This window comes from Tamandua tetradactyla, chromosome 14, assembly GCF_023851605.1.
Source record: "Tamandua tetradactyla isolate mTamTet1 chromosome 14, mTamTet1.pri, whole genome shotgun sequence".
Lineage (NCBI taxonomy): Eukaryota > Metazoa > Chordata > Mammalia > Pilosa > Myrmecophagidae > Tamandua > Tamandua tetradactyla.
This window is the reverse complement of record NC_135340.1, coordinates 17,360,513-17,378,661: the sequence shown is the minus strand read 5'-3', so window position 1 is coordinate 17,378,661 and position 18,149 is coordinate 17,360,513. Positions and strand designations below refer to the sequence as shown.

General features: G+C 42.3%; 2 long non-coding RNA genes across 2 annotated transcripts in view; both read left to right on the top strand.

The window, feature by feature from the left end:
* Positions 1–1,795: 1,795 nt before the first annotated feature.
* Positions 1,796–18,149, top strand: part of LOC143654822 (uncharacterized) — a 39,990-nt gene continuing 23,636 nt past the window's right edge. The window contains exon 1 of the long non-coding RNA XR_013161985.1: positions 1,796–1,968. This is a non-coding gene — a long non-coding RNA (uncharacterized LOC143654822). The remainder of the gene's footprint in view (positions 1,969–18,149) is intronic.
* On the top strand, positions 7,732–11,985 carry LOC143654820 (uncharacterized). The gene is made up of 3 exons (XR_013161982.1): positions 7,732–8,138; positions 9,597–9,748; positions 11,167–11,985. It is a non-coding gene; the product is annotated as an uncharacterized LOC143654820 (long non-coding RNA).

Here is an 18,149-nt window from a genome sequence, read left to right as displayed (position 1 = left end):
CAGAATTTCCTCAGAATGATCACAGTGTTTGTCTTTATTCTAATTTAAACCACACAGTGATTTGCTAAGGCTTTAAAATGCAATTTAATCCTGCTCAGTTTCCAAAGAGGGGTGAACGTACAATGAGATGAATTAACTAGGCCAATCATAATCAAACACTACAGAAAGCCAGGCAGATCCACCATATGCCAAGGGTGCTGCAAACAGATCTCATTCATTCTGCCTGGGAACACTTGACACTGCGCGTGTGTGTGCGCGCGTGCGTGGGTGTGTGTGTGCATACATGCGTGCACGTGGTAACTGGGGACATCAGATAGTCCATCAAGGAAGAAGCATCACTCCTCTCAGGAGATCTGTTCACATACCTTTCAACAAAGCACCCCCAAAGTTGTCCTTATATATTGTGAGCAGCTAAATTGCTCTGTACGCTGAGAACAAAATTGGAAGCCACTGTGAAGGCTGCCTCTTTCCCCTCATACCCTGGATAAAGGTGGCGTCCTTATTCTCGCTGAGGATAATTTGTTTATCTAATAAAATGGCACTAAATCTAGAACAATCACTGAGTATTTTCTAAACTCAAGTTAAGAAATGCTGCTTGGGGTTAAGAACCCAGGGCCTGGAGAAAGGCAGTATGGCTCTGTAACCTGGCTTTGCTCCTGATGGCTTGTGACCTTAGGTGAGTGGCCTAACTTCTATGCACTTCATTTTTCTTGTCTGTGAAATGGGAATAATAACAGTACCTACCTCATGAAGTTGATGTGAGGACTAAGTGAGGAAATGTAAGTCAAGTGCTTGGCACACTACAGAGCACATTGTAAATACTCAATAAACATTCACAATTATTATTAACATTATTTCTACTATCATTAGAGTAATCATATGCACCACAACTTTTCTTCATTCCATAAATATTTATGAGCATTTACTGTGTGCCAAACCTTATTAAGTACCAAAAAAGGAAAATACACTATATTCGGTGACCAAGAAAAGAAACTGCCTCTGGATACATCACTCACTTAAACAGAACAGCCCATTATCACATTTCTTAATTTTGTAGGGCTAATGCAGTTGATGGATGCTCAATGAACACCAAAGGCAGCAACAGATAAATTCAAGTTCACTCCAACTGGCTCCTGTCTCAAATAGCATATAGGTAGCGGGGTGCAATCAGGATTTACAAGGGACCAAGGTTACACACCACTGCAGTCCTTCGGCCTGGATTATTTTTAGTTTTGATCCCCTCCCTTGAAATCTGACACGTGCTAAGATTTTTATTTCTATAACCACCGCCCTCCTGGTACGCAGCTTGGCCCCTGGGTGATCACGGAGCCCCTTTGCAGCTAGGTTGGCTCGTGCACCTGCAGCCGCTGGAGGAGGTATCACGGCTGCGGGGTGGGAGGCAGCCTGAGGGGGCACTTTGCAGCAGCGTGAGCCATGGGCCAGGGAATTGTCTGGACTTCCCATTAATCTTTGGTTGGGAGGGTAATCCCTTCACAAATATGGGAATGAGGGCTGCCCTGAGGCTGGCAAATAATAAACGAGGTGGTGGTGGTGGGGGGGGGCAGTTGTTTCGTTTTTAATCCTGGATTTCTCCAGCCCTCCTTTCTCTAGTCCTGGGGAAAAACTCAGCCCTAGTGTGCCTCTCTGAAGGATTTAAATGGAATGACCTTAATTCTCATTTTGTTTGCACTCGATCTTTTAAGGAGCTGCGAGGAAGACCAAGACAAACAGGAGATTAACAGTGGTACCTTTTATAAGGCTGATTCGTTCCTAAAATATGCTGAAAGGAAACGAAACCAAAAAAGGGGGGGAACAGAGGAGTGGGAGCTGAGACGGAAGCCTTTGTGGGTGAGTTTGAAACAGCTCCATTTCGTTCAGTAGTTGCAGATATTGACCTTCCAGTGAAATATTTCCTTTGTGTGAGAAGGCTTTGCCGGGATAGCGTTTACGGTATTAAGCAGGTACCTGGTAAGTGTTTCTAAACAAATATTACTCCACTGCCTAATTTTGGTTTAAGGGGAGAGGTGTGCTAGGGATAAATTCAGAAAACATTTGATTATGGCTCTTCTGCAGCTCACCGTAGCAGGGGCTATCAAGTGGCTGACGGTGTCAAAATCAGAATTCCAAAGATGCTGCTCCAGGCAGAGTCACTAAGAGATGCACAGCCTCCTAGAATCTCCTTCAGCTCCTCTGGATTTGAAGGAATTTACAGAGAAACTTCCAAGGCACCGCAGCTATATCTGAACGAAAGCCAAGCATTATAGTTTGACAGAGATGAAAATGCATCTCTGGAAACAGAAAAAAATATATAAAGCAGCACAGAAAATAATTCTGGGCATCGGCTTCTGTTTCCTTTAAGAGATTGGAGGATGGTAACTGAAATTGTTCCATTTGATTTAAAGTTAAATAAAAATGCAAAAGTCTAGGGTGCATTCATAAGATGATCCATCTGCTTTTAATAATAGGATAATTCATATCCTCATTGTCAGAGCAGAAAACCTCCCAATAAAGTCAATCATTAAGCTCAATATGTTTCATTCTTTGGTGCCGTCTCACTTAGATTCTCAGTGCCACTTGTCTGCCCTTCTTTTCCACTATACACCTATATTGCAAATTTAGTTCCATTAGGTAGATGCCTGCACCATTAAGAAGCCTGATTTCATCATTTTCAAAGTGCCAAAAGCCATTTAAATACAGTACAGTCCTTGGTCATATTTAATCCAAACATTTACACACATCCAGCTCCTTCTTATCTTTTTAAATAGGATGCATGGCTTATTTTAAAATTACGTCTTCATTCATGCTTTATGAAAGCATCAAGAAAACCCGTCCATGGGATTTAAATTCTGGTCTACAGGTGCTGCTTCCAATTCCTGGCATGGCCATTAAACCCTAGCCTCAGTGTAATTCTCGGCATGACACTCTTGGGTCGAGGCAGCAAAAGATAAAATAGAAACAGCCATTTCTTTCCCTCCCAGAAATTATCTACACTGAAGTGCACTGTAGCTTTTGCTTTCTCCGCTATTTATGCCAAATTTAAAGAGCATTTTAAATAAGGATCCCCTTATCAATGGTATATCAATGGGAAGTTAGGATGCTTGAAATGATACAAGTGCTTACCAAAAAAAAAAAAAAAAAAAGTGAGGAGTGCATGATTTCTGTCACCACATGGGGTCGATTAGATGTGCATCTATTTGGGAGAGGTTTCTTTCAGTATAATGGGGCCCCTATGACTTGGGTGCTATGATTGCCAGCACGTTGAAACAATCCTGAGACATGGGTGTTTCCTTCAAACCCTTGATACGATCTTTTCACAAATTCTCCCTCCTTTTGCACATATTTGCTCTCTTTTCACTTTCTACCATCAGCTATTCAATTAGTCATTAACAAATGCACAGACACCCATAAGCTGTCGATGCCAGAGCTTGCTTTCTCCCATCGCTGTGCAGAGATATTGACTCTGCAAGAAATCTCTCATCAATTTGGGAAAGCACTTGGACCAAACTAGTTTTTGCTTAAAACACACACACAAACATACACCCACACACACATACACACAGCACTCCATCTCAATCTACCTTGTTTCATCGTATACTTTAAAAAGAAAATTTCTAACAATTCAGTAGGGGCTGCAGGGGGAGTCTGCATGAGATCCCCGAGTGATCACAACTCTGCAATTGTCCTAGCGCCTCTTTGATGGGCTGCCATTTGCTCCCACTCACCTAGAGAGCTTGTGGATTGCCTAAGGGGTGTGTTTGTGTGTGTGTGTGCGCGTGCATGCTGCATTTTACCAAATTTTCAAAAGTTGCCATGGGAAGAGAATAGAAAGAAAGCTCTTCAAAAAGAAAATTATTTTCACAGCCTCATCATGAGAAAAACACCCCTGCAATGGATATATTTGAAGGTCGACTGCAATCTGAACTAATTGGGGAGGGAACAGGAGAGCTGTCAGTTTGGCTCACCTTTTATAATGGCCTCAGAGAAGTGATTGGTGGCCAAACGCTTCCTACAATGAGTGGTTTGGGCAAAAAGAAAGGCTCTTCCAGCTTCTTCTTGTTCATGTCACTGAGAGAGGTCACCACCTGCCCCCTTTTGCTTTCCACTTCTAATTATTGGGTAGGTTCTGCTCCAAAAGTCATCTTTTGTTGTGAGGACATTAATCTCTTCCCCAGCGTGAAAATGGCTTGATAAGAAGGAGGGGCTGGAACGGGAAAGCTGATCTCGAAACCTCAAGATCATAGCTGAAGAGCATTCTTTATAGGCCTTTTCTGGAAATCAACCTCAATCTGTGTGAATGTGCTATGTTAAACCAGTAACAGACAACAAGCTGGTGAATATTTGGCACGATGATGAAATTGGCTGCAGCCCCTTTGCAGTGGGGAGAGAGCAAAGCACAATCTAGGACGCGCTGGCACTCCTTCTTGGAGTGTGTCTGTTGTGATTGCTAGCTGGTTTCCACAGATCCTCGCTGAATATTATGCCATTAAACAGTATGAAAGAAAATCAAAATATATGTTTACTGGGTACTAAATAGTAAGTGCCCTTTCAAATGCTCTTTAATGACTAGGCTTTAAAGTCACTGTGGAGCACCCTCAGAAGGCGAAAGCAGCATCTTTCATAGATTTCTGTTTCTGTAAACGACTATGAGATGCTGGAGGAGTGCACACTGAGATATGCAAACACCCCACAACTCTGCACCCTTAAAGGCATATTCAGAAAAGGAAAAGAGCCCTCTGCTATATGCATTCTCGAACTTGTAGTTTTACTCGAAAAATTGGTGATGTCTCAGCTGTATTTTCCCAGAACTTAAGTGACACTCAATGTCTGGTTCAACAGAGCAGCTATACGTCCTGGGGGATTCAGAGGGAGAATATATGTTTGGACAGTTAGTTCTAGTTAACAGAGGCTGTAAATAAGGCAAAAAAAAAAAAAAAACCTGCGGTGTCAAAATACAGATATGTTGTTAAGAGGGTTTATAAATAAAGTATACATTTTGAAGCTGCCTGTTCATTATATTTGTATTTTTTTAAATGTACTCGTACTCCATGCCTAAACAGACAGGTAGGCCAAAAGAACGAAGTAGAAAGTACAGAAACAGACCAAAAGCAGACTAGACTTTCCTATCTGGTAAAGGGAGCATCTCAAATCAGTGGGAGGAAAGATGGACTGACTATTCAATAATTGGTGATAAGGTAACTGGGGGAAAAACATCTAAAGTTGGATCCATATCTCATAGTTCGCTCAAGGAGAAAGTTTAAGTAGATAAAATATTAAACTGTAATAAAAAGGAGAACTAAAGAAAAGAAAGAAAAAGAAACCATGCAAGTACTACAAAAATGCATGGGATGGTGTAGCAGTTAGGTGCAGATGTCAACCTGGCCAGGTGAGGGTGCCCAGTTGTTGTGCTGCTGTGGACTTAAATCATCAGCATGTGCATTTCATCTATGGCTGATTATACCTGCGGTCGGCTAAGGGAAGTGCCTTCCGCAACGAGCGAGGCTTAAAAGAGAGAGGTCAGAAGAGAGAGAAGCAGCTCAGTACAGCTCAGCATAGGCAGCTTAGCACACCTGAGCTCAGTGCTCAGCGCTCAGACCCAGGTGTTTGGAGATGCAGAAAGGAATCACCACGGGGAAAGCCGTTTGAACCCAGAAGCAGGGAGGCAAGCCCAGCAGATGTCGCCATGTGCCTTCCCATGTGACAGAGAAAGCCAGAGAAAGGCCAGCTGTCTTTCCTCTGAGGAACTATAAATTTGGAACTAAGTAAACCCCCTTTGTAAAGGCCAGTCCATTTCTGGTGCATTGCATTCTGGCAGCATTAGCAAAATAAAATAGATGGTTTCTTTATAGCCTTAGAGTGGGGAAGATAGAGAAAAGTCAGAAAAGATTAGTATTTTTGGCTATGCAAAAATCAGAAATTCTGCATGGGAGAAAAAATCCATAACTAAAGTCAATAGACAAATGACAAATTGGGAAAAAATATTTGCAACTTATGTCACAACATAAGGGCAAATTTCCCCAATACGTAAAGAGCTCCTAGAAAATTATAAGATACCAACTCCCCAAAAGAAATATGGGTAAAGTTAAAAGAAGAGATAGTTAACCTGAAAAGAAAAACAAATGGCTCTAAAACATAAAAAGGTATTTGACCTCACTGATAACATAAATTTAAATTGAACTATGGAGTGGTACTATTTTTCACCTATCAGACTGGTAGAATTTCAAAAGTTTGATATTATGTTTTGTTGGCAAGGTATAGGGAAACAGGTATTTTTGTACACCGTTGATGGGAGTGAAAATTGGAACAACCCTTACAGTGGGCAATTCAACAATTTTCATCAAAATTATAGATGTAATACTCTTAGATCTAGCAATTTCACTTCCGGGAAATTATTCTTCAGATATATTTACATATAGGAGAAATGACAAATGCACAAGTTTATTCATTATAAATGCAAAATACTGCATTTATACATACATTATAAATGCAAAATACAATCCAAAGGTCCATCAGTAGGGAATAAATACATTATAGCACATCCATACAATGGAATACTATGCTGTTGTTAAAAGAAAAAGGAGCTGGCGGGCCAAGGTGGCTCAGTGGCAGAGTTCTTGCCTGCCATGCCGGAGACCCGGGTTCAATTCCTGCTGCCTGCCCATGCAAAAAAGAAAAAGAAAAAAAAAGGACGATCTTTATGTTTTGATACAGATATAGTATTAAGTGAATAGTATAGAACAGAGTGGGACATATACTATCATTTGTGTAAGCAAGAGGTAAACTAAGAATCTCTATTAGTATTATTTAATTCACTAGCATAAAGAAACTGATAAATCTACAAGAGAAACTAACACCAGGATTATATGTGGAGGATAAGGAGAACTGGACAGATGGATTTCAGGGTTGGAGGGAAATCTTACATAGTAAACCTCTTAATCTTTTTTCAGTTTTTGAGTCAAATTTTCCAAATGTTACCTACTTAAAACTTTGTATCATTAAAATAATTCAATGGAATAGTTAAATTTAAAATTAAATCATTTTTAAAAATCAAATAAAGCCAAAACTTTATGATGGAAAAAAATTAGACCATTAATGAAATTAATTGCTAATTATGGAAGGTATATGTCTAGCAATGCAATGTAATGATGGGAGAAGATTTAGAGCAATTTTATAAGAACCGTTATTAATTTAGTCCTTGGCTATGATATATCCCTTCATTCATCATATATCAAAGATCTTCCCCTTCACTTTCTGGTTAAAATATCAGAAAAATTGAAAAATAAATTAAGGAGGGATTATCTTCATCCTCGTTAGTTTCAAAAGCATTTTCTTTTTACTACTAGAAATAAAAATTGGACCCAAGTCCTCCTTTGCAGTCAGCTCTAATCCTTTTTTAAAAAATTATTTCTCCATTCCCAAAGTAGAAATTAACCCTAATACTATCTTACAACCAAAAGAAAATTTGTCCAACTTTTAATTTTGCTTCAGTCTTAACTTTCAGTATGATAGCTTTAGGTTAAACAGAACCTAAAGTTAAAGTAGCGCAGCCTCGAGAAGCAAAGAGTTGATGCTACAATTGTATAGTTAAAAACTATATTTATTCTAAATTGCAAAATGTTAGGTATTGTATGTGATGTTTAAGTTGCAGCAATTGTTCTAGTAATAAATGCAATATTCAGCAGCATTTTTCATACATTACTCAGTTCATCATTAGTGCCATTTTGCCTCTTTATAATAATGTGCACTTCCCTTTAGAAAGAGCTTGGTTATTCTTTGGTTGGGCCTATTTGCTCCTTTTTTATGTGAGATTTTTCAATACTATGAAATGATGCAGAGCAAAAAAGGTCCATCCACTTCATTTGTGTTGCCTCCTGCGTTACCTAAACCACAACAGCACAATGACAGACAACAGAGCCTTTCTCCTCTCTAACAATTCAGTCACCATGACAACCAGCAGAAGAACGTGGGGCCAGAAAAAAGCTTTGAGCTGGAGGGACTAGACTAATCAAAAAATGGAATAACATGGCAACAATTACACTGATGAGTGAGAAGGAAGCTCCAGATGCATTCAGACACCTATGGCACTGCAGGCTCGACGCATTCAGCATTTTGTGTTTAGTGCCTTGTGTTTTTGAGAGCAGGTAAATAGACAAGATCGAATTGTGTAACAGAATGTCAGTGCTCTAGTTAAATAGAAAATTCCTTTCCTTTGCCTGTGCTACTTCAAGCGCATTGAAGAGGGTTTAGGGGAGATGAGATTTTGAAGTGAAATGTGTAATAGATACAATATGAGTGCCACAAGGCAAAGTTATTTAGTTTTTAAAAAGTAAACTTGGGTATGGGTAGCCCCTCCCCCCCTTTTTTTCAAATATATAGGCACAAATAAAGGGGGAATGCTGCTGGGCTAGTGGCTGACACCGTCTTAAATCCAGCTTCATGTCGGCAACATAATGATGCCCCTCTTTTAATGAAATTCTAGGGTACGTTGGTTCCTATTGACAGAATCAAGCGCCACAGTTTTAGCAGGGTCAGTTCTATTGTCTGGAGAAAGTTAAGCTGAAGTGATGGTTCTGAGGGTCAGATAATAAGTATAGGTAGATATCCCACTCATCTCCCACCTCCACCACTGCCTCATTTACCTCCTTCAGGATTCTTTCCCCATCCTAGAGCAGTTTAGTATGATATATATATATATATATATATATATATATATTTCTTTTCAATGGCATTTATGTCAGCATTACCTTTTGATTGCAGACATAGGCTGTTGGGTTGTAAAGAGGTTTTGTATATACCTACCTCTGTCTCAATTTTTCTGATGGAATTTTTCTCATAATTTTAATAGTTATGTATGTGTTGTTTTTAATTAATTTGGTGGACGTTTTTTAGTGATTCACATCAGCTGATTTTGATCAACAGACTTTTCTAAAGCGGTTTTTTCTTCTGCGCCCCTAAGTGGAAAAATTCTAATTAGGATTATTTTCTTAAATTGTGAACAGAACTAATAACCACCCCTTCCCAACACGCACACAACACACACACACTAAAAGATGTGAAATAGAGACATTTTAGGTGGGAAGGAATGATTCCGACATTTTTTAAGGTGCCAAGTTTAAATTATTTGTATTGGGGTGGGATTATAAGGCTCCGATGTGCAGACTTCAAATTGATTCTCTCTGCACAGATCTCATACAGTGGAAGGTCTCCAGCTGTTCCCTGTTCTGTAACTTAGCATATTCTCTTAGGCTGGTTATTTTGACTTCCTGTGACTAGGTTTAGTTGTCTATAAAATAGGCTGCTGTTTGACCCTATGTTACTGAAGAACAAAAGCAGGGAGGAGGGACGAGTAGAAGTCGTCATAAGTTTACTTTGAGCCTATAGGGAACTGTTTATCGATGATGAGAAAGGTTTTGTGTGAATGAATGAACTGTTCTCTTTATTTTGATCTTGGTGTGAGAGCAAAAGCTTCTAGCTAGAAATCACTCATCAGGAAGATGATTCTAAATCGGTTTCCTGGGTTAATTTTTCTTCTGCTCAGGTGAGAGAAGCTGGGATTGGGATAATGATCCCCCATTTAAAAATGTTTTATTTGCTCCTAGTTCATCTACTTCTCAAAAAAAGAGCCTGAGGCAAGTTACACGAGAAATGGGAGTTCTAATAATACCGAGACTCGTTAACAGAAGATAAAGGCATCAAACAAACACGGAGAGATAGTTGAAGGAAAATTCATACAACTCCATCCTGGCAAAGGGTAGGACAGCTGCCTCTGAGCTTTGCAGCTGCCACGCAGAGAGGAGCCCTGTGGACTCTAGAGCCCTCGCTCGTGACTAAGCATGAGCATCTGGCTGGGTCTTTAAGAGAAACAACATTTTTCTGGCACTGAGCTCCCCCAGGTGGAATTTTCCTGGGGCGTGGTCCGGGGGAGGTGGCCAGTGAGTTGCCACAAGAAGTCTGGTTTCGGTAGAAGTGGGGGCAGCTCTCCGTGGGGACAGGGGACAGCTTTGTCCCGCTGCGTGGCTGCCGTGTGTTTTGAGCCAGGAGCAAAGGAGAGTCGTTTTCTTCCTCTCGGGTCAAATCACATGCAGGAAAAGAGGAAAGGGAGAAAAGGGTACTTTGGGACATCAAGAAGGTCGCCACGGCCCCCCAGGAGGGAGTTACACAGCTTATTTGGAAACCCTATGTAGAGGAAGGCTTCAACTGGGCCAAAATATTTGTTTTTACCAAAGGTATTTTGGGGTTAAAGGTAAAGCAGCTGATGATTGGATATTAAGAAAGGGCGTCAGTTGCATGGGTCTCCTATCCAAAGAAAGCCGGTTGAGCTGCTGCCAGGCGATCTCGTGCCAAATACCAACGAAAAATGAAGGTTTTCTATGGGATTATTGTGAAAAGATGAGAACACAACTAAATCAGCTTTGTGGGAGATAAACAGTGATAGCTTGAATAGACGACACTTTACAAAAGCCAGGTCTTCTTATTTTAGACAACATAAGCATGATCATTCTTTCTGCAGAGTCTCTGATATTTTACTTTACTGCGAAGAAAATCTGCCTATCAGTTTTAACACCCTTCTCTTAGTTGCCAGATAAAAGGCCACAGCGATCTGAAGAAATTTATCTTTAAAATGTTTCTATTATGCTTGGTGACAATGCACGCTTCCACCAAGGACTTCTCTAGTATTTTTTTTTTTTCTTTTTGCTTTATGGATGAAGCAGGAATCAAAAAGGACTTTTCGCTTTGCCTCTGGAAAACAGTACAGGCATGCAAACACTGAGCCTGGCATTGCATTAAGCTTTGCAATGCTTTAGGGAACTGGTGGTATCATGCATGTGCATCATGGCAGGATTCTTTATATTCTAGCAAATTCATCTCAGTTCTGGGGCTCCCAAAACTGTTCGTTCTACCTGGTTTTACCTCCTTTATTTCCCTTGCATAGACTCAGACATTCTGGAATGTGTCTGAAGGGAGGTTCTAGTTTCCTAGCTACTAAAACAAACACCAGACAATGAGCTGGCTTAATAATAGGAATTTATTGACTCACAGTTTCAGGGGCTAGAAAGCTTGCTTCCTCCCAGGGTCAGTATCTTCTGGTTGGCTGGCAATCTTTGGGGTTCCTTGGATTTTCCATCACATGGCAGTGCCCATGGTGGTTTCTTGTCCTTTCTCCTCCAGGTTTTGTTGACTTTGAGCTTCTACTGCTCCCCGTGGCTTCTCCCTCCATCTGATTCTCACCCTGCTTATAAAGGACTCCAGTAATTTGGATGAAACCCCAACCTGATGCAGTTGGGCGCACCTTAAGTGAAGTATCTATTTGAAGAATCTTATTTGCAATGGGTCCATATCCGCCAGAACACCAGCCAGGACCAGAACATGCCCCAACTGGAGCACACGATTCAGTCCACATCAGGGAGAAATCCACGAAGGGTTCAAACGAAGGGAAGAAGCAGCGCGCTGGTTCAGTTCACCTTCCCTCATCCTACTCCTGCATCGTGGAGTCAGGAAGCCTGCCCCTTGCGATCACTGCTTATCTGCCTTGTGCAGACACCGATGAATCCCTTCATCCCATTATTGCTAACCCTCACTGCAGCCCTATAAAACCAAGTATTTTTATCCTGCCTGAATCCGTGTCTTAATCTGGCATGCATTCAACACACTGGTGGAGACCTACCCTACATGTCAGCAGACACTGTCGGAGACCTTGAGAGCCCACTGATAAATGAGCTATGGCTCTCTGCATGGAAATGGGGAAACTACTGCCCCGGAAAGGAAGGGGTGACCAGAACATGAAGGCATTTCTCCATTTCTGAAGCTCATGCTGTTTCTACCCTATCGTGCTATTCTCTTGACCAGTCCTTGTCTTCTGATTTCTGAGGTTAAGGCACTGATCTTGGGGCTCCAGGTACAGCATTGCCACATTTTAACTGGGTGATCTTGAGAAAATTACTCAATCTCTCTACCTTTAACTATTTTACCTGTAAGCTATTTCCTAATACCAACACCATAATCGTATTGTAAGGTTTAAATGAGGTTGTGCTTACAAAGTCCTTAGCACTGCGCTCAGCACAAAGTCGGAGCCCAATAAGTATAAAATATTAATGTTATCTTCTTCATTACAGCTCTCTCTTACCCTGAGGTCCTCTGGAGCTGTTTATTTTTACCCTTTCTTCCCTGTCTGGCTTTGCCATATTGCTCATCAGAGATTTTGTTCTGACCTAAGGTGGCACTTGTCATGATTTTGATGTAAACACTAGGGGTCTCCATGAATAATGATGGAGAGATGTACTTGTGCTCAGGAACACATACATGACCTTACATGGTACTAAACTATAGAAAGAGACACCATTTCTGTAATGAACAAATAGACGATGCAAATTATTTAAGGAGAATTGGTTTCTTAGCCTTTCTCTTAAAGCAATTGCCTGCAAGGCTCTTGCCTGCACCTGCTATAACAGAAAGCAGGAGGCATGGGGGGACTGGGCAGGGCAGTCCCACGTGAAGGACTCTGAAGACCTGAGCTTTAGCATCTGTGATCCTGAGACTCACAGAGAGACAAATTACTTGTGCTTTTAATCCCCATCTTTGAAGCTGAACGTGAGAAATGGTGAGAGGATCAGGAAGAGGAGCAAACGAATAACTCACACAAACAGGAAAAGATTGTAAGATGAGAGTGAGGCCCATGGGTACCTGTGAAACTGCCAGTCGTTGATTTGGTGCCTTTCACGTGTGGTGAAAGACCTTCCTTTAACAGCTGTCCCCAGACCGGGTCAGATAAAGGAGAGGGATTAGGGCATATTCCACAGAGTCTTGGGAGTTGGCCAGCTGTTTCCTATCTCAGAGCTAAATGTAGACTGGATCCTCTCATGGTCTAACAGTGACGTTTAACAGCCTCCTCATCTATGCTTTGGGGATGAACTCATCCCATCTACGGCCAACCTAGGCCAGTAACTTCCAAACTTTGCACCAAATGGCTCCCTGTAGCAGTTCTGGTTGTCCAGGATGCAAAGGCCAAGATGGAATGCAAAGCAGAGGAGATTTATCTGGGGAAACATCTGTGAGGGATAAAGGGGAGAGGGAGCAAGAGGAGCCAAGGGCGACATCACATGGCGACGCGGGTCTGATGCCTGCGGGGGCAAGGAAGGAGAATGGGATAGAAGGAAACTCAGGACTCTGATGCAGCCCTGAGAAAGTCTCAGCTAGGCCAGTGGGCAGCCCATGGGCAACTGCACCTGTAGGAGGAGGTCTGCACTGGGCAGGCCTGGTCTAAGCTCGGTCTTTGGCTGCGAGCAGCTTCACCCACCCCCTTCCCCAGGAGACAGTTGGCTTCAGCGTGACGCCTGCAGTGGATCCCAAAGGTGCATCAGTTGGAGGTTGTCCATTCCCCTCCCTCCTCTCAAAGGGAGGTCTGAGTGGCACAATTCCATGGCTGCCTTTTTATTTTATTTTTTATTTTTTTAACTAACCAAAGGCAAATATTGTAGCCCACAAGAACTTTCTAATTAGAGGTGATAGTAATACCAATAGCTTCTGGGTCTAGGCGCTGGCCTTAGTGCTTTATATAACTGACTCGAATCCTTTCAAAATCCCTGTAGGCCAGTACTGTAATTATTCCCTCTTTACAGGTTAGGAAACTAAGGTACTCTCCCAAATGATTAGTAGAGCCAAGAGCCCTGGTCGCATGCTATGAGCTGTGACAGAATCCCTGCCAAAAGCCTCTTAGAGGGCTCACGAACAGTGTGGCGATATTGAAAATAGTTTGCAGGCCCGGCTACTGTTTTCGAGAAACGCTACCCTGAGTTATTACCACAGCGGGGAAAAGTACATCTTCCTTCAGTTTCCACAATATCTTTGTTTCAACGCAACGGAGGTGAATATGAACCCCTCGGCAATCACACAAGGTTTGTATCCAGTGCCAAACAGCCAGACGTTTTTAAGAGAGCCCCAATTTGTCCCTTTACAAGGAGAAATGGGAGGCACACGATAAATATATTTAGCATTTACATACATCAAGGACATGCAGAGATAAATAAGCAATGGAAGCTCCAGAATTTCTGTGTGAGAAGGGTGAGGGGACAGAAATCTGTGGGCAAGTGCGAAAGGATTAGGGATATGTCTTGAGGCTGGGTTGGCATGGCTTTCCTACTGCAGCTCGTATACATATTTCATGGAGTAGAAAGGAGCTGGTGCTGATCAGGCAGTATAAGCCTCCTGCCCACCTCCCACTTCAAGCTTCTCCCTCACATTGTCATATGTTAAGAAAACATGGTCCCATACCCTCAGGGAGCTTACCGTCCATTTGAGGTGAGACTTAGGAGAGACTTCAAGTAACAACACAGGGCAGGATCTCCTTTCTAGTGAGTAGTATTCTGACATCCACTCCCAGCTCTTTTCCCAGGCCCCTGCTGGACCCATAGTCTCAGCTCCACCCAACCTCTCCAGACTTGCAGAACTGTGTGCCCTTCATGCACAAAAGATGTCCTTTCTTCATTCTCTCACTGATTCATCAAACAAAACCCCAGGGGGTGCCTCATAGGGGCCAGGCACTGGATTATTTCTCCAGGTCTTTCCCCCAAAAGCTGAGCACATGTGAAGTGCTTAATGCCAGTCTCTCTGCCATTGCTGTTGTGGTTTCTAATTGATACTCTCTGAAGGACCCAGGTCAGACGTCAGCTCTGGGGCACAGCTTTCGGTGCCAGCCACCCACAACGTCTTGGGCATCATGAACAGATTATGCCTCTGTCACTGTCTGTCTCCCTCTTTAGACCAGGGGATACATCAAGGACATAACATGATCTTACTCTCTTTGTCACCCTTGCACCTGACATGGTGCCTAGCATATAGTGGCTCACAAACTATTGTGCAATGAGGGAAGAATGAAAAGTGAGCCAAAGAGTTCCATTGCTTTGTTTGTTGCTTTTTAATGTATATACTTCTGCCTTTCAAAAGGACCGGAAAGACATATCAAAAATGTAATGCGAAACAATGATTATCTCCTCCAGGGGCTAGGATTTGGAAGTGGTATTTTTTCCTTAGTGCTTTTAGAGTTTTGTGGATCATTAATATGAGCAGCAATCCATGTTGCCAAGAAAAGATATTTGGACTCTAACTTGTGGGTGGAAGACACTAGCATTTCTAGACTAGAGGGGTGATGTGGCGAGAGCTGGAGCCACAGGAAATTCAATGGGCTGGTTGGGGTACAGCATCACCCTTGCCCTCCTCGCTCCGGGCACTGAACAGACTATGTTTACTAGGCCTTAGTAGTTCAAATTATATCGCTCTTGCAGGGAACTCTGAACTTTGAAGCTATTATGGCATTCAGCCTTCCAACTTAGGGGCAGGCATAACCAACATTGGACAGGGGATCAGAGAGATTATGCCTTTGACCCAAGTTTAAGGACCACACTGTGCTCTCCTATAATCCAACCTTCTATTCCTTAGCTCAGAGTGTCTCTTCCCCACCCCCGTCCAGTGCTAAATGCTTACTGATGTGAGCAATCAGCAGGAGCCAGGAAGCTTAATTATATTTAGTTTACAAGCAATGTCATTCTTAAAGGTTTGAGAAAGTTTCATCCCTTTTCCTTTCCTCCACTGTCCCTGACTCTCTTAACTGTTGTCATTTTTCAGCAATGCTCCTCATCCTCATTTCCTCTTCACAGGTAGAGGGAACGTGAGGGTCTGCTTGTCATCCTGAGCGCTATTGCTTCCAGACTAGTATGTGATGTTGCTATAAAGGTTACGAGTTACTAAAGAAAAGTTTCAAGCCAATACTTCCCTTCTGTGATCCAGGAGGTTACTTTGAAAAATGCAAAATAAACATGGTGCTGTCATTTGGGTCTCCACGGGTCAATGGGGCCTCCTGGAGTAGATTCAATGGCAGCGCATCAAGGCTATTTGGCTCCTGGGCATCATGGCAGAGGCACCCCACCCCACCCCCACATCAGGCCACCATGGGCTCTTTCTCTGGCTGTAACTAATTCATGGGAAGATGACACCACAGATTAGGAGAAGTGAATGGGTCTCACAGGTACAAGGAATTTATAAACTGAGTTAGCCTTGACTAGATTTTGTATCTCTTCAAAAAAAATTAGTATGGGCTGGATTCTCCCCAACATAGAGTCTATTATTTAGTAGTCAGTTGGGTGATTTGGGGGGGAATAAATCAAATACATTAATCTCCACTATTGTGTTAGACAATTTATGTGTCATCTTTCCCAGGCAGCTTATGCTTTGGCTCAGTTAACTTGTCTCTGTTTCTATGAGGCCTTCGATAAGTGAAGCCAATGGAGGGCTTTCAAGTCCCTGAAGAAGATCTCTATGGTCAGAAGGGACTTTGGCGGGGGGGGGGGGGGGTCCCCCAAATTCCATCCTAGAAGGAACTCCCTAATATAGCCCTTTACCCAGCATCAGGAAATTTATCATGAAATCATTATATCAGCCAGACCCTTCAGAAAGTCCAGAGTCGAATTCTAAATTACTTCAGACAAATCTTTAGTACATTCTGGAAAGTCTGTTTCTGGATTTTTATTTCTTCCAAGATGGAAATAATTGTACTTGTTTACTGCATTAGTAGGTAGGTGGTTTCAGCAGGTTCTTTGAGGTTTGTGGACAAAAGCCCGCTAAACGGTGGCAGGTGGCAGAGTGGCTCAGGGATGTGGAGTGTCTTACCTGGCATTGTTTTCGGAGGGGTCTGGCGGTGGTTGGTTTGTTGAGGTTAGTATTATCTTCCCTTGACGCCTGACAAGGCATCAGGGATGTGTGAACTCACCCCTGAGACAGATCCAAAGTCCAGCACACAGCTGGTGGCATTTGGTAAAGGGTTGACGGTGAATGCAAAAGGTTGTTTGTGCATTTTTTGAATGAATAAACAAGTAGTCCCCAACACCTTTCTTCCCGGGAGTTCACCTTCTTGAAGAACCTGACACAAGGAGCCCTAAAGGCATAAGCAATGATTAACTCCTGGCTGCAATACAGGGCCAAAATGCCCTGTTTTGTTATCAGTTCTCCGAATCTCTGGGAGATTAAACATTTGATTAAACATTTCAGCAACAGAAACTACTGAAATGGCTTTTGAACTGTTTTAGTCACCTAGCAGTATGTTTACCTTCTACCCACGGGAACGATATCCTGCACTCTGCTCATTTGTTTATGTGCTTGAAGGAGCTGAGCCTCCACATCTATTCATTCCGCCCTTTCTTGAATATCAAGGAAATGATTCAATTCAAGAAATATTTGGCCAGCGCCTACCCTGTGCCCTGTACCCTGTTAGAGCTGGATGGGTTATCGCAGGAGTAAAAGGCGAGGGCCTCCCAGTTCATCAGGATGGCGGAATATAATGCTTGTACCAAAACCCCCACACCATCAAGAGAGATGTGTGGAAAGCTCCCCAGGCAAGTGTCAGTAGACACTGCTGATTTCCCCCTTTTTCTCTAGCAGATCCTTCTTGACATATTCTCCTGTACTAGCCATTAAATGGATATGTCCCAGGAGGATATATGTCCAGGGGGACACTGCTGCCTCAGTTACCAACAAGACCCCCAAATATATATCTTCAGCCCAGAGATTTTTCTCTCAGCTCTAATACACATAGCCAACTCTCTTGACATCTCTTAGATGTCTTACAGGCACATCTCATTCCATATGTCAGACAAAACTGATCTCTGACCCCTCACCTCAGATCTAACTTCACTGTGCCCCCTGCCCAAGAATGACCAAGACACAATAAATGCCTTTTTATTGAATAAATGCACAAAATCACTATGGAAACTCTTCATAACTGGTAATGAATCGTATTGCGCCCTTATCCAGAAATAAGAGAAAATCTCACTCTGGTCTGCTTACTTAGTAGGTTGCCTCCCACCCCTGACTGAAGGAATGCTGGCTGCCAAAGCCCAGTGGAAGTTTTATTGAAAAAAAGAGAAGCTAAGCCCTTTTTTAAAAATTATTCAGCATTATGCAACAGGCAAATCAAAATTTCTCAAAGTCCTAACCGCAATAAGCACCCCAAGCTAGCAATAAATGTTAGAGGAAACAGGGACAGAGTGGTAACCCAAAAGACCCTCTAATAAAAGTTATAGTGACATTTATTTTTATCTTGTTTTCTGGGATTGCATACTAGTTTGTAATTGGGGGATCTATGCTAAACCCTTGACAGAAATAAG